Source organism: Stenella coeruleoalba (assembly GCF_951394435.1).
Source record: "Stenella coeruleoalba genome assembly, chromosome: 7".
Taxonomy (NCBI): domain Eukaryota; kingdom Metazoa; phylum Chordata; class Mammalia; order Artiodactyla; family Delphinidae; genus Stenella; species Stenella coeruleoalba.
The window spans coordinates 44826224-44844248 of NC_137153.1; the positions used below are offsets into that span (position 1 = coordinate 44826224).

An 18025-nucleotide genomic window follows, 5' to 3' on the forward strand; every position below is an offset into this window, starting at 1 on the left:
AAGATGGATAAAACTCAAAACTTATTGATTGAAAGAAATCAGATCCCCCCAAATCCATCCTATATGATTGTGTAAAACTTTATAAAATTCAAATATATTGACAGAAAACAGAAAGAAGATCAGCACTTACCTTGGGATGAGGGTGTGAGGAAAGACAGAAATTATTTTATGAGAAAGAAGTCATGAGAAAGAAGTCATGAGAAAGAAGTCATGAGAAAGAAGTTAAGAGTGATGGATATATTACTTGCCTTGATCGTGATGATGCCTTCAGGAATGTGTGTGTGTGTGTGTGTGTGTGTGTGTGTGTGTGTGTGTGTGTGCGCGCGCGCGCGTGTGTGTGTGTTTGTGTGTGAAACATTACGTCGTCCAATAGAACTGTTGAAAAAATATACAATGTATTTCACCTCCCATTCTAAATGAAATGCATTTAAATGTAAAAGTGATATAAGTTAATGCCAGATATCCAAATGTACGTATTCACGGACCGGCTGAAAAAATTGGTTTGTTCTTGCTGTTGTTGTCGCCATTGTTTTTGTGTTTTTACAAATCATAGAAAATAGCTAGCTGGCTATATAGATGCTATGGTCTGAATTGTGTTGCCCCCAAACTCATTTAATGAAGCGCTAACCCCCAAGGTGACTCTATCAGGAGATGGGAGTCTTTAGGAGGTATTTGAGGTTAAATGAATCCATAAAGATAAGGCTTTAATCACAGTAGGACTGTGATCTTATAAAAAGAAAATAAATATTTCTTTCCCTTTCCCTTTCTTATTTTCTCTCTCTCTCTTCAACATATGAAGACATTGTGAGAAGGTGGCCATTGGCAAGCTGGGAAAAGAGCTCTCACCAGAACCCAGCCATGCTGACACTCTGATCTCCAATTTGCAGCCTTCAGAACTGTAAGAAAATTACATTTCTGTTGTTTAAGCAGCCTAGTCTATGGTATTTTGTTATGACAATCCAAGCTTATTAAACAGAAACATGTAAGTGTAGAGACCACTGTCTCTATAAGCCTGCAAATTAAGTTTTATAATGATTGTCAAATTTGAGTTAATATCTACAACAGAAAAGAATATTTAAAATTTAATTTGAGCACAATTTTATATCAAAGAGTAGAGATTAATCATCAATTGTCTTTTATTAATTTAGCATAGATGAGTATATATTACCTGAAATTTATTAATCATTAAATATTTATATAATTTATTAAAATATGGTTTTGAACATCTGGTGAAGCATGCACGGTTGACTCACTCAGTTATTAAGGATTTCAGATGCCCTTCTTCCTTCTCACTTTGATACAGAAGACAGAAAATCTATATACTTGCTTTCCTAGCCTCTCTTGAACCTATGAGTTTCTTGGAAGCAGTTCTGTCCAATTCAACATGACAGTTTGGGGAAGTTTCTGAAAAGTGTTTGGCTTTATCTGATAAAAAGAAAAGAAAAAGTTTTTCTCCAGATCTCTCAGTTCATTTGGCTTTGAATGCAAATACAGTGTTTACTGCGAGTAAGGCTATTTTGCAATAATGAAGGAAATTGGGCAACTGAGTGAACTTCAGTGCACACTTGCCTCTATGCATCTTGTTCTATGTAAAAAAATCAAATATTTAAGCCATTGAAAGTTAAGTATTCTGTTTAATACAGCCAAACATTCTTAATCAATAAGCCCAGTGCATATTAAAATAATTGCTTGGCACCACAATTACAGAAATGGAAAGTGTTGATTTTGATTCTGAACACTTCAGAGTCTCCTGAGGATGATAAGCAAGTAAAGAAATGCTTGGAGAGAGTTTCTTCTGTAAGATGAAGGCATGGTGCTAAGGCATCAATCAGAAGACCATTATTCAGTGAGAGAAGGGTAGAGAAGGCTTCCTGGATATGGAAGCTTGGCAGGAAGAGTATCATTTAGCCAGATAAAAAATGGAAGGGCATTCTAGCCTCAAGAAAGAACTGTCCATCTACGTTGTTTAATTCTTCTTTCAAAATGTACCTTTTAAGTCATCCTCTTCTTTCTATTCCTGCCTTACCCGCCCTAGTTCAGATCACAGCCTGACCTACTTGATTATCCTGTTTTCTTCCCTTCTGTACTCACCCCCACCCCAAATCCATTTCTTACTAGCAGCTAGAGATATGTCTTTAAGAGAAAAGAGATCATGTTACTCCACTACTTTAAATCTTGCAGTAGACACTATCTCCCTTAAAATAAAATGTTTGTAAGTTATTCTATATAATAAATGTCTAAAAAGTATGAAGGCAAGTTAGAAAAATAAAGCAAATTGGGCAACCAAGTAATATCAGACTCTTAGAATTAAACCTGGATTATCTGAAGTGACAAATACATCAACTATAATACACAAACAAAACACATCTTTTAATGCTTTTTACACAACTGACATCTTGACTGTAAGACTTATTCATTTTTTGGGGGGAAATGTTTCCAATGAAAAAAGAGGGGGTAGAAAAAGAAAGAAAACATTGCTGAACCAGTTGCCCTGAATGGCATTAAGCTCTCAGTGTGTACAGTGAGTGAAAATGAATCTGACATACTTTATTACAAAATCAGTGAAATAGCTTCATGCAGGTTAGCAGGAAAACCTGGCTTGTATGCCGACATTGCTGAAAGCATTTATATGAAGGAAAAGCCAAGTACTCCCTGGTGTTAATACACACCATGATCTATTGTTGGAACAAGAGTCTGAGCTGTAAGCCTTTGGGAACATAGGGAACAAAATCTTTTACCCATGACTTTATGCAGATGCTTTGTTTTTGCAAAACCTTTTTCACTTTTGCCTCTAGAAAAGTACTGAGATTTTCACACAGTGCAAAATGACTAAAACAATATATCACAGAGGAATGTGTGTAGTATTTAGATGAGTCAAATAGGTTGGTTCAGGACAAGGATGACTCTTACAATACTGTATTGGCTTAACTTGAATTCAAGGATCTGGGGTCAAGAATCAAGTTACAAAGTAATGTTCTTGGTTTTCTGATGGATGGAACTGTAACAAATGGGGTTGGGAAGTGGAACAGGGACAGAACAGTTATGAGAAAATTAAGAGACCTTGAAGTTATTAGCTGGAGACCTTAGTATGGCAGGTCATACATTACCAGAGAAAGTACCCAGACTCCTTTAATTTTATGTTACCAAGAATGTGCTGTAGTTATAATATGTATTGCTGTATATTTCTTCATCTCACTTTAAGAGCAATTTTGTGCTGGGTACAGTGCTACGTCCTAGGGTTTTCTTGATGCATAGCACTCAGTCATTCTTTCCTTAGAAACTTCTTGGTCCAGTTTGTGAAAGGAGACATTTGAGCAATGAATAACAAGTGCTCATCACTCAGTAGTTCAGGTTGTGCTGCATTTGGCTGAAGAAAGGATCATTAATTGTTTTCCTTAAGGAAATTAGAGGAGGCTCCATGGAGGTGGTACATGTAAGACAAACAAATATTGTGATAAAAGTTTGAAATAATTTTATCTTCACGTGTAGCAAATGGGAAGTTAATAAGAATGTGAAGAGAAATAATATTGCTATTTGTAGGCTTTTGGTGTACTATCTTTTCTTCATATTAAATAACATTTCATTTATACAGAGAGTTTTATTTGTTGAATTAACTCATCTTCCAAAGCTTACATGCCACATGGTCAGTCCAGATATCTTCTCATTTTTACATTCATTTCTCATTTGCAATTAACGTATGATTTAAACATCATGCACTCATAATCAAATGTCTTTCATTAGTTCAGTAGAAAAAGCAACTTTAAGAAATTAACATGTAGTCTACTATGTCTCCTTTGTATTTAGCTTAAATATTTATATGTTTAGCATAAATATGTATATATTTCACAATATAGCACTCTCTGAATTCATATCTACTGTTCCTGCTCTCACACTGCTTACTAGATGACTTGCATTTTGTTATTGGTCTGTTTTTCCTTTCCGCTGCTTAAAACACTTGAACAAATTAGTTATTTGCATGTAGTGTTTTTGTATGAATAAATCAAGGAAGAAAAACTAAACCTATACTTTGTAGAAATGAAATCATTACACTGGGCCCTGTATTACTTCTGAGTCTAGTTAGACATATTCAGTCACGGCACTGCCTGACACCTCTTTCTACTGTCACAGAGTAAGGTCTGTGACTGATGATGTATAACTCATGAAGAAAGGTGGCAAAATTGATGGGAATGGAAATTCAGAACGGCCAAATTTTGATTCAGGCTCCTAGAATTAGGCAACCATGCTGATCAGTTCCCAATATTACTGGCGAGGTTACAGACATGGCCAAATGTTGTTAAATTCATAAGACATCAATTTAATGAAACTACAGTCCTGCAGTCACCAGTGAGCATTTGTTTCCCATAGGACACAGAAAATAAGCAATCTTTCAGACCCAATCTTTCAAGTATGGAGATGGGAGGAAATCAGCTGTGTGGAGCAATTCAAAATGAATAAAGAGACTATATTTTAAAGTGAAATAAAGTGGCTTCAGCCATGGTCACTTGTGTCAAATTCAATCTTTTAACTGCAAATTTGATTGGTATGATGTTTCGGGATAGAGTTGCAGATGGGGTGATGAGGTCTTCAGAGTCATTATAGAACTGAGAATTGAGACAAGTTTCTTCTTGTAAGACATGGAAATCACAAACCTTATTTTTAGGTTGGTGAGGTTAAAATGAGAAAAAAATATATGAAAGATCTGAAGCATAGTAGAGTGCTAAATAAAAGGCAGTTTCCTCTCTTTCACTCAAGATTCCTTAGCAGTAATTGGGAACAAGTTATTCTTAGGAACTCTGGAGCAATTCACTAACTTTTGCCTGTTTAAATAATAGAAAGGAAATCCACCATAAGTAATTGGGGGAGAACTATATGATAGAATTTCCATCAGTCAAAGTAATTTTGCACTGCTGATAACCAAAATGGAGTCTGTGGTTTATACAGTGAAAGGTAAGAAATCGTCTGTTTTAAAGTCTCTAAATAGGTAAAAAGATGAGAGTGAAAGTTCTGGTCCAGATAGTGATGATTGTTGGTGTAAAAATGTGCATTTCCATAAGTGAGGAAATGGAGATATTCTGTAGGCAGAAAGAAAGCCTCTAGTAGAGTTAGATGAAATCAGAGAAATTGTTAAGGACCAAAGGAACTTTCATAAAGGAGTTGCATCAAACATGATAATTGACAGTGAAACACCTTCTCCAAATCATCTAAACACTCAAGAAGATTAACAGGATAAAAAAGTTCCCAAGAGTTTCAATGGCGGAGAAGCAGAAGGTTTAGTTCAATGTAGTTCAAAAAGCATGTATTAAATATTTATCAAATGGCAAATACTGTACCGAGCATGAAATAGTCATAAGACATTTTTAGTCCCTGCCCTATAGAAGCTCATGTTTCAGTAAAGAGGAAAGCAAGTTGGCAAATATTTCTTATGCCATCTTATTTTAAGTTTGTTAAGTGAAACCTCCAACTTTAAGCTCCATGGGGCTAGAGATTTTTGATGTTTTAATTTTGTGTTGATTGTTTTATCTTGACTGATAAATCTGCAATACCTCAATTTATACCTCACTTTATATAATTGGTACATATTAGGTATTAAATAAACTTTATTGAATGACTGAATAATCAAATTAAAAAGGAAACATTCTGTTTAAATGGAAATAATTTTGATTTCCTATGGAAAACCTCTCCAAACTTCACACCATCAACCCTATTAGTAAAGATAGGCACACAAACATCCCCATCATAGGTATATGAATCTTTGTATGCAGGTACTGCTATGCTGATCTATTAAGAACATAGAGAATAGAGAATAAAAAAAATAAAGATGAAAATAAGATAAAAATAAATAGGAATAGAAGTTTTAATATTTTTCTTCCCATTCACTTATAAAATGTGTGTGTGTGTCCCCTGAGGTTCATGAAATCAGTTTGTTTTATTTTGTTTTGTTGTGAAGGAACAAAGTAAAAATGTTATCTGACATGTATATGACCCAGTGTAAATTTAGGGCGATCTACACTTTTTTATGTCTATAATCCTAAAAGTGAGAACTAGAGGAAGACACGCTGTATAACTGGTAAAACTGAGTAAACAATCTGCTATATTTCATTTGGGCAGAGTCAGTCATGAAAAGAACATATGAAATGACAGTTATAATGGTATTGAGTGGATCCTTGAATGAATTAATTCCTGATCTGTAGGTAAAGAAAGATCCTTTCTGAAGATAATAGAAAAAAGTTTCCTGGCAAAATATATTCAATTGTATAACCTTTAAATGTACTTAAACAGTTCTCTCTTTTACTACAAATTTCTCAGAGCCCAAGTAAGTAACTACTATGAAGACAATACAGGAAATGAAAAAATGCATTTCAAAATTAGTGGAACTTTATTAGCTAACATAAAATGATTCTTGATTAGGTTTCAACTTTTATTGAAGTTTTCTGTAGAAAAAAAAAAATCTGGTTTACTTGTTTCACGATTCTTTCCAAGGTGATGTGATTGATGGAATGTGGCCAACATAACCCAGGTAAATTGAAACAAGTTACCTGAATGTAGATAAAAGTTGCCAGAAAGTATGTAGTTACTACACACCAATTAACAGCTCTGTGATAAAGGTCAGGAAACCCTGCCCTTTGAAGTCCCCTAAAAGAAAGCTACTGCTTATACTACCACTTGATGGCTTGAAGATCCTGTATGAAAAGCTCTCCTTACTAATTTATTGGCATTGTTTGATCCCAGTGGTCTCTGTCATCTGTTCTGGAGATCCTGTTTGCCTTTAATTATGTGTAGTGGTTATCATAGTACATTTAGGAATGGTTTTCATCAAGGTCTAAAAGTGGGCTGGCTGAAGTGATAGTAGAACTTGGAAGTCAATGTTGAATTCTTCCTAAAAGAGGGCACTCAAAATGTCCAGGGACAAGTAACAGGAAGCCAGCCCAGCATATTGCGAGTGTTCCCTGCATGAGTCTGATATATCAATTTCCTGCGTCTACCATCACTCTCAGGCCTGGCTGAAATTTATTCCAAGGCATTATGATACTGCTGCACATTAGTAAATTTGGTCTTGGGCATCTGTGGCGATAGAACAGGTGGAATTTCCCATATGGATCAAAAGACCCAAAGACGGCTATCCATAACATCCTGTTTTACTTCTGACAGTGGTATTGTCTTAAGCCACACATGGTAGCCCTAGTACTGGCAAGATTCCACCACCTTTATCATGAATAATAACCTTAGGAGAATAGTATCATTACAACAATTTTATAAAACTCCCATTACTGAGGTTTATAAGCTTAAATTAAGTCATACGTACAGCTTCGAGCAACCACTGTGGCCAAGGAGATACAATGTTCCAATTAGCAAGATACTCTTTCTAAAACCAAATGTGTAGAAGTTGTTAAATATACCCAAACCAGGGGCTTCCCTGGTGGCGCAGTGGTTGAGAGTCCGCCTGCCGATGCAGGGGACGCGGGTTCGTGCCCCGGTCCGGGAGGATCCCACGTGCCGCGGAGCGGCTGGGCCCGTGAGCCATGGCCGCTGAGCCTGCGCGTCCGGAGCCTGTGCTCCGCAACGGGAGAGGCCACAACTGTGAGAGGCCCACATACCGCAAAAAAAAAAAAAAAAAAAAAAAACCCAAACCAGATGTGCTATTTGATTCAGGGAGGGCTGTTCCCAATTGCAATATCATTGTTATCTGAAGTCAAAATAGATGATGGATAATTAAAATTATCTCTATTAAGTAAAATCCTAGGACATTTCTCTCTTCGGGGAACTGTCATTTGAATGGCACCCACTTTCATTATAATAACACTCTTCCTGGGGAAGATATCTTGACATAGGCTGCTCTGTGCCAGGGTGAACCTTTTCTTATGGAAGAGTCTTTCTAAATGTTCCCTTACAAAATTTGTCATGTATCTAACAACTATCTTAAAACACACCTGTTTTACAAATGCAGTGACTGTTTCATTTTATAGAGTTAGCATTTTCATCATTTTATAAAGTCTAATGCTTGATATACTTAAGAAACTGAGTTGAGACTCTACCATTAGGCATAAAATTTATGAACGCCTAGTAGAAATTTTTTTTTTTCTACCTGTGTCATTTTTCCTCAAAGGCCATCCTTTTGAGCTGGGAATTAGCAAATCATTCATGTTTTATGGAAGTTTATGCTTCTGGAATTCAGAAATCGCAGCAGTTAGAGATGAAAAGACCTTTAAAATGACCAGTACATCAAGATTATGCCCTCCTGTGAAAGCAGGAGACAGAGAGTGAAAGAGACAGAGACTGTTACTGATCTTTATTCTAAGAAAATCTCTATACTATTAAACTTCTAATGTTGTGTTGAAATATAAATTTATTTCCAATTGCTGATAAAGACAAAGTTTTCAAACACTTTTAACTGAAAAATATTTGCATTCTTACCATGGTGTTTTGATTTGATTTGATTTTGATTTTTTTTTAATTGATATATATTTGATTCACAACATTGTGTTAGCTTCAGGAGTACAGCAGAGTGATTCAGTTATATAGATGTGTGTGTATGTGTGTAGTTTTCAGATTCTTTTCCCTTATAGGTTATTACAAAATATTGATTATAGCTCCCTGTGCTATATAGCAGGTTCTGGTTATTTATCTATTTTATATATAGTAGTGTGTATCTTTTCATCCCAAACTCCTAACTTACCCCCCTTTCCCCTTTGGTAACCGTAAGTTTGTTTTCAGTGTTTGTGTGTCTATTTCTGTTTTGTAAATAAGTTCAGTTGTGTAGTTTTTTTTAGATTCCACATATAAGGGATATTATATGATATTTGTCTTTCTCTGTCTGGCTTACTTAGTATGATAATCTCTAGGTTCATCCATGTTGCTGCAAATGACATTATTTCATTCTTTTTTATGGCTGAATAATATTCCATTTATGGTGTTTTGATATGTATCTTTTTTCAACTTAATTTATTTTAAAGGTGCAATCTGAATTACTCAGGAGCCTTTACTTAATAGCAGAAATTGAAAATACCTAATGGGATTTCAAGCAGTTTATTTAGGGAGGCAGTTAAGTTTATGACACATGTTTGGAAAAACACACTACTTTTCTATGTGTAGAGCACCTTGATTGTTTTTAGGTTATTGACAAGGTAGTTTAATAAAAGTCATATTATTTCCCACTGGTGCTAAATACATTTAATAAAACATTATTATAATTCCATTTTATTTTTAATCTTTGTTTTCTTACCACAATGTGAAATTTTCTTATCTAACTTTAAAACTGAAGAAAGCAACATCTAGCACATGAGGATAGAAATAATGTGAAAATACAGAAATACGTAAAGAAGGAGATTATTATAATGTATCCAAATCATTTGAAAGGTTTCTCAAAGTAGCATTGTAAATGGGAACCTGAACAAAATGTCAATATTATGGTATGTTGTATCTCAAAACATTCTCATCAAAAGCTATACAAATTTTTAAAAATAACTAATTTTTATATTTAATCACCAAGTGTTACTAAACCAGGTTTTTTCATTGCCAGACATACAGCTAGCCAAACGCTGAGATGCTGAGATTTGCAGCAGAGAAAGGATTTATTCAGAAGGCAGTCAAGCAAGGAGATGTGAGAACAAGTCTCAAAATCTGCCTCCCTGAAGGACAGGGGCTTGGGATATTTATGGAATAAAGAAGCAGGGTACTTCTTAGGTGTGGGGAAAGGAGTTTGGAGGTAGGGAAAAGGTGAGGTAATCTGTGTTCTATGCAGGCTTATCTGAGTTACATGCTTCTTCATGGGACGTATGTTTTAAAATGGAGGCGCTTAGCATGATCTGAGGGTGGAGTTTTGGGCCCTCTAACGTCAGAAGGTCATTCATCTGACACCTGCACAGGTCCAGTTTTAGGGTCGGTGGTCCCGACCAGTCTTAGCCAGCTTGAGCTCGAACTAGACACGACGGACTCCAAGTTTCTACAAAACACTTCAGGCAAACATCTGTTTAGGCTAGGTGAAACTTGGAGTGTATGCAATTTGCACCAAATAATAAAGGTGAGCTTGCTCAGGGAAGGTGGGCTGCAAGTGGAGGGGATTTTAGCAAGCTGCAAGACTAGCTCAAGAATTTCTGTTAGTCACCAGTTTCTGTTAACCCTAAGGGGCATGGTTTCATAACAATCAAGAAGGGATTAAAAAAGTACTTTAATGATTAACTCTAGAAGCTTTTTTGCGATCCTCAGTGTGGTCAGAAATGCCTTTTTCCACTTAGTCCTGACTACCTTATCACATCTGAGATTTTTCTAGGTTAACTGAATAAAGAGAGAAAGCATTCCAAACCTGAATAAAGAGAGAAAGCTTTCCAATATTTTTTCAAATACGCTGATTTCCTACCCTTGTTTAAAACTTTTTGATGGCTCCTATTTTGTCCAAATGTGCTTTTCACAGTCATTAGATATTTTACTCAATTTCCCCCTTTTTTCCTCCAGCCTAGTGTTTTAATCAACTGTGTAGCCATAGGGCGTTACTGAGGTTCTCAGAAATTACCCTACTCTGTTTAATTTGGCACCTTTGCAAAACTGTTCCATTTGACTTAAACAGCTTGGTTCAATTCTGCTCTTAATTTTCACAGACATAATTCCTGTTAACTTTTCGTATTCTTCTTAAACATCACCTTGTCTGGGAGCCTTAGCAGATGACACAATATTGTATTACTTTCTGCTTATATACCTTTCCAGAGTGCCCTGTATCATAGCACTTACCATATGCTCTTAGCCTGACTGTAATCTTGTATTTTTCCTTCTGCTATCTAATTGAGGACAGGCCTGTGTCTCATTTATTCCCAGAATCTAAACACTGCTTGACACATAGTATGGGCTCAATATATAGATGCTTTCATACATTTGTTGTGTTTCTAACACATTTGTGGAATAGGAGTGAATTATTTGAAGACAATGGCAATTCTTCCAAAGCCTCTCAAATAAATTAAATTTATTTCATCTATAATCATGTACTAAATTTGTTTTCAATTTCCAAATGCAAGTTATTTAAATCTTTTAAATTCGTTATGAACTACATACAAATATTCATTTTCCCAACAACTAGAGAAATATATAAAACACAGCTTAAAAATCTGAACCTCCCACTGGCTTTCTGGAATTCTTTCACTCCACATTCTAAATGATTTATTCAAAATAATGATTAGATTTCATATAGTGTTTATTTGGAATGGATTGCATTATATATCTCAGCAAAAGTGCATATCTCAGCATCATGCAACTTTAAGTCATATTTCACACAGAGTACAGTGGATTTAAGGGATTATACTTAAGGAAAAGTTTAAAAAAACACAAAACTTTGCAAAACCTATTATCATTTTCTCCTAAATTTCAAATTTTGGAATGTGACTCATATACAAAAGTTGACATAAAAAATTATACAATAATAGTTTCCACTTCTCTAGTGTGACTAGCTCAGTATATCACTTGCACAGTATTTCATGTTATCCTGATGATGCCATGTGGATTTGGATACATTGACAATTATGTTTGTAATGGTTGTGCTCAATAGCTTAGCTAATATGGTTGTGATGTAGCAGTATTTTTCTACCAAATATTCCTCATCCTACCTGTTGTGTCATCTTCAGTAAGAGGATTCTATTATCCCTTTCTCTTTGATGACACTCTTGCCTACATGACTTACTTTGGCCAGTAAAATTGTGAGCCCGAGTGATGGGCATTATGTCTTTTCTGAGCAAAAGCTGTTTGAGTTACCTCACAGCTTGTCATGTTTATTTTTTCTCTATACCAAGACTAATAATGTCCCAGGTAAGGGCTGCTACAGCACTATGAATTCTGGAAAGATGGCATGAAGCAGAGATGTAGTTGACCACTTGAGATCCCTCCTTCCTCCTGGCTGCGTGAACTTTAACCGATTACTTAACCTCCTCTCTGAGTTTCAGTTTTCTTATTTGGAGTCATGAGTGTTGATACGTTGTCATATATTTTTTATGCATAATTAAATGAATATGAAGAAACTAGCTAAACACCTGGAAGTGCGTGTGTAAGCAATAAACGATGGAAATCTCTGTTCTTAATCTTTGAAATTCAGCTGGAAGAAAGTCACTCTGGGTCTTCCTTTAGCGTTAATGCATAAGTTTTTAGCATTTAGAAATCAGTATAAAATAATGTAAAAAAATCCCATATATACATTTAACAAGTATTAATATTTATTACTGATAAAATAATTAAGATTAGTGTAATCTTATTGTAATAATAAGTAGCTGTTATTACTACGTAACATTTTTCTGTTCTATGTGTATCTAAAATAAATTATGAATTCACATTATTTCATCCCCAAATGCATTTCTAAAATTAAGAGCATCCCTAATACAATGCAGCTATCATAGCTAACAAATTAGCAATTCCTTAAATTCAGTTAATATTTCACTTCAGTTAATATTTCAGTTAATATTTCATTCCTTAAATTCAGTTAAAATTTCATTAAATTTTACTAATTGTTTACAAAATAGTTGTACATTTGGGTTTTTTTTTTCAGGACTAGGATTCAAACAAGGCCTTCATATTATACTTTCTTATGATTCTCGAGTCTATTTTTCATGTAGTTTTGGAGAAATTGTTTTATATATAAAGAAAAGTAGAAACAAATAATACAATGAACAACTGTTTGTCTGGAATCTAGGTTCAATTGCTAGTATTTTGCTACATTTAATAAATCTATTTATCTATCGAATCATCTGTCTAACTATATTGCTAAACTATTTTAAAGTAAATTCCAGAGGTCCTAACACTTAACCTTTAACAATTCATAACCCATTAAAAAAAACTATATTCTCTACCATATTTTATACCACAAACACCTAAAATTAATATACCTAATATCCAATACCCAGTATTTTAGTATTTCTAAGGTGTTGTTACTTAGCTGGAATGAAAAGGCAGAGAAGTATGTGCTGGACAGTGAGGGATTAAAAGAAAAAGCTTGCATAAGTGTCTGCCTTCAGCCCTGCCTTTCACAGCACCCATATGCACATATTATTACAACCAAATGTGAGGCAAAACCCTTAAAAACAGCTTGGAAAGGAAATATATCACAAGTGCGCATTGTTCAGTGTATTAGACTATAATGAGAAGATAAATGGTACTCATCATTGTCAGGAAACCACTAAAAATATTGAAAGTCGATATTGAACTCTTCAGGGGAGAGTGAATAGTAGCAGTGAAAGAGGCACTGGTTCATTGGAGAGTGGAATAATGATAGGAGAAACTTTAGTGACATGTATGGAAAGGGAAACATTTATATAAAACGTGTGCCCATGGCCTTAGGAAGTTTCTGGTTTTATTTTCTGAGAATCTACTATGGAACACCAGAAGCTATGGTAAAATGGCCTGGCAAGAATAAGTCCAGTAACACAAAGCCTTAATAGAAGCCAAGCTGGTGCCCATCAGTTGTCCCTCATGGACTTACTTTTTGCAGAGTAGACGGGCACCCACCGTCTAAAAACTTGGACAATGAATGTGAGACACTAAGGCAGTTTCTTAAATGCTGTATCTCATGGATTAATATGTGAATAAGGTATAGGAAGGAATTAAAAGGGCAGAAAAGTTAATAAAAGTTGAGAAGACAGAGATATGGAAAAGTGGGCTTCTAAAGACAATTTTAAAATAAAATTAATCCATTATGCGTACATTTAGGAAGGGTGTTCTTTCCTTCCTGGCAGATGGTAGCACAATAGAATTCCTTAAACACTGTTGGAAGTGGCAGTGCACGGTGATGGCTGCTGATGTATAACACTAATACTTTTTTAGAGTGACAGCACTCTTGATGATGGATTATACTAATATTGTAGTTTATCACCTGAGCAGAACTCTGATGATGCATTACAGCAATATATCATCAAAGCAGTTGTGTTTATTTTCTTTCTCACCAATCTAAGTCAAGTTAAAAATTCTGTTAAAAGGGTAAATCTTTAAGTCCAGGATGGCTTTCAATCTGTTTGTTTGGGGAAAAAAAGGGCATGACATTTGTAGTTACTATAAAAAATGCAAATGACTACCGAGAAGTCATTATTTCGCTTTAGTGCTTAACATTTACATCTCATAACCTTGCTTTAAAAAAATATAGTATATATGTAATGAAGTTTTGCTTTGTATTGGCAGAACAAAATTTTATATCCACTGTATCTACAATAATATTCCTGGTCTGACAGAAAAGTCTGAATGAGGCTAAGGATAGAGATAATACTTTATTACATAATTCAGGGACTATGATGAATAAAATGAGGTCAAAGTGGTTGTATTAATTGTCTTAATTTGAGAAAAGTAGAAACTACTATCATACAATGAGGAATTAGCTCCTAAAGGTACCTCATTTTCTCAAGTAACCAGGTAAACTTTGATATAGATGATTATGTGATTAAGAGAACTAGAAAGAATGATTTAATTCTGGATATTGTAGAGAAACTGAGGTTTACTGGTGGGATGGGCATTATATGGAGGGCAGCAGGAGAAATAAAGGAAAATTAAGGGTAATCAGAAACCTGTACTAGCAGGAAGTTTAGATCCATCAATAGTGGCTCCTAAGATCAGTTTGGACTGAAGTTTAGGGTTGATTATCAAGGGCAATTCCAAATGTAAAATGTATATTTATAAATGAAAATTATCCATAAGGATTTGGACTGAGAACTAGTCAGTGCACAGAGGTGAGGTGGATGGGGGAGTAGTCTTGGTGTACAAAGAGTAAAGAGCAGTCTTAGAACACTCTTGACAACTACCTTTCACCCAACAAATCTGAACTGTGAGCTGTCTATTACTTTTTTTAACTTTCTAGAAATATAACTTATTTTAAAATTAAACAACTGCACCCTCTTTAAGTGTCAGCTCTCTTTTCTCCACATTTAAATCATTTCATTTACAGATTATCCTCCATGATCCATTTCATGATGTTTTGCCTCTTTCCAGGGATATATACAACATGCAATTTAACCAGCAAAACATTTTTTTTCTAATGTGAGAGTGGGCGAAGTAGAACATTTGGACCAAAACACAGTGTCATAATATTGATGCTCTTGCTAATAGATCTAAGTTGTGCTTCTACAGATAAAATTTTTTTCAATAATCACAAAAAATATGTACAAAAATTATATGTATTGTAGCCAATTCAATGATATCTGTTGCCTTCATTTGATTTAGCAGATAAAAAATTTAATATTAATCGAAGTATGTGGCAGATGAAGGCTTTATTATTGTATATTTTTGCCTTCTTTTAAATGCCAAGTCCATGAAGCACAATATTTAATCATATAATGAAGTCAGTGAGTAGGTGTGAATGTATTAGTGTGTTTCTGTTAAGTTAGGACAATTGACAAAGGAGAACTAACAAAAGTAAAAGTCATATATCTTGCAATTAATATATTTATAGTATACTTGGGGAGTCAAATACTAATAACAATAAAAAGCTTTACTATGTAAAGTGCTATGAAGTCCACAGGGCCATAGTGTTCAAGATTTTACTTTGCCTTTATATTGACTCTGGAAGGTGAGTGGTACGTGGGTTAAGATCTTGGACTTTGGATTTCAACAAATCTGGGTTTTGAATCTCAGCTCTTTACTTTACCATATACATGGTTTTGTGACAGTTAAGTATGTAAATCTCTTAATATCTCCAACACTCAATTGTTTTCATCTGAAAAATGGAGAATAGAAAGAATATATATATAATAGACATTGTGTGGGATTAAGGCGATAATATGATTTTTAAAGGTTTACTGCAGTATTCTGGGCATTGAAAGTGCTCAGTATATACCATTATTGTCTGTTTCTTCTGCATTTTCAAATTAGAAAACTAAGGACCAACTTTTGTCAAGGGCACCTAGAAAGGAAAAATGAATTGCGAACTAGTGCTAATGATTCTTGCTGATAGACAATTCTGCCTCTCCTACAAACTTAATCAGTGTTGGTGTTGGTAGCAATGGCTTAGTTTGTCCCTATGTTTTCTTTTCTGAAACAAAGAACTCTATGAAGTTGTTGGCTATATTAATTCAGGGAAAGCTTCTTAGATGAGAAAGATTTTCTATCTTTTCTAAGAATTGTGGTAGGATAATTTATTGAATTAATAATTAAAGTTTGCTTTTTCTTTTTGAATATAAAACCTGACTTCATTAGTGGGGATGAAAAAGAAATGCCTACAATGATGTATTCTCCAAGCTGGAACGGAGCCTAGCTAGGGCTTAGAGTTGAAGATGGAGAGGTGACAAGATTGAGGTGAAGGGAAGTAAAGCGTTTCCCTAAAAAGAGAAAGATGCATTCATTTCTGAAGGGATTCACACACAGTCCACAAGAAATGGATTTCTTCCAGAAGATTCCTGAAGATGGGAGGGAGAGGTGGGAATAAATACTAAGAATTACGGGTCTTGTGTGCCTTTTAAGAAACAAATAAGCACAAGCACAAGGAAGTCAAGGCTTTGTGGTGTCTACCTTCCCGTATGTTGATGTGAACATGCACAATGACCAGTGTGAACCCACAGAGTACAGAGCCCGACCCCATTTCCTCTGAACTGAATATATGTATATATATTCATAAAATTCATATATATATATATATGTATGTATGTATTTGTGTATATGTATACACACACACAACTGAACAGAAGGAGGAGCGCAAGGAGCCCCAGAAACCACAGGATTTAAAGCAAATTACATTTGAATGAGTAAAAAAGTCTATTTTCTTATAAACGAGGGAGGCTGGGTACCTTGCTAGTTAGTAACACATAGTCAGTTGCCAGTTTGGCTGATGTGAACTTCCTATAAATTGTGGCAGGAACTTGAACAAGTTATTTAACCTTCCCATGCTTCAGTGTCCTTATCCGTGTGATAATATTAACAATACCTATAATATAGAGCTATTGGGAGAATAAGTTAATATAAAAATATAAAGTTAGGATAATACAAGTTAAAAAATATTTGTAGGGTTATGTGGTTGAAATAAAACAATTCTTATTGCTTATAAGAATAAAGGTGCTATGTAATAGCAAGTAATGATAAATTATTACAAGTAATAGCTGCGAGTGTGAACCAGGACTCAAGGATACAAGGGATGTTTCTCGGAATTATTTATAATAATTTGGGATAATTTATTTTCTAGTCACCGTGTACCTCTATACTTACAAAACTATATATTGCTTCTATAACTTAATAAAAAGGAAGCTACAAACTGGAATGGAATATTTGCATGATTTTATTAGTAAAGGTAAACAATGATCTATTCTCTCTAGGATATAGTTTCTGTGAAAACAAAAGATAATTCAATTTAGAAAAATGTAACTCTGTTTAGTCTGGGAACTTTTATTTACTAGGTAGAGCTGTAGAATCACTGTTGATAATTATTATAATGACAGTAGCCTATCTAAATATTTTGAAAATATATTTGATCTCAGTCTATGAAAGATTTTGAACAATTGTCATATTATGGTTGATTTCAAGATAAAATTTCATTCTAAAAATGAGCTTACATATATGTAGGCAATTTCTTAATCTCAAAATTAATTTACCCTGAGCAGCTCCCAAAATTATAATTGTCAGATAATTAAAAAATAAAACATTAATAGTGGAAGAATGAACATGCTTAAAATTTTTTTGATTAGGTAAGTTAAACTGCTTACTATTATGTTTTTTAAAATGCCAGGCTTTGAATACTGTAGACAAATCTCCTATAAAAAGTCTTCTGATGTCTATACTTCTAATTACACAGATTTGAAAATATATATTAGGATTCAATATTTATTACAAAATATAATCCTTAAATTTAAAGACTTTATGCAAATTAAATTACACTTATAAAATTATGAGGTCATTTTTTTTCTCTCTCCTGATACTGAAATACAGTGCTATGCATTTTCTTCTTTCCTCTCTAGAGGATAAATTGTGTTTTGATTGCTTTAGGAAGGACATAATTTAGACATCAGGGAAGGCTGTGTTTTATTGTTTTAGATTACAAAATGTTATAGAATATTTGGTTTTGAAGGGACCTTTGCAGTTATTTAATCCA

At 34.3% G+C, this 18025-nt stretch overlaps 1 protein-coding gene across 28 annotated transcripts in view; it reads left to right on the top strand.

Moving 5' to 3' along the window:
• The window catches only part of LOC307189655 (uncharacterized protein), a 2229222-nt gene that overhangs the window by 1124209 nt on the left and 1086988 nt on the right, over window positions 1–18025 (top strand). For all 28 annotated transcript variants that reach the window (XR_013829263.1, XR_013829264.1, XR_013829268.1 and 25 more), the window contains one exon: window positions 800–898. The gene's annotated coding sequence lies outside the window, so the exon portion shown is untranslated. The remainder of the gene's footprint in view (window positions 1–799; window positions 899–18025) is intronic.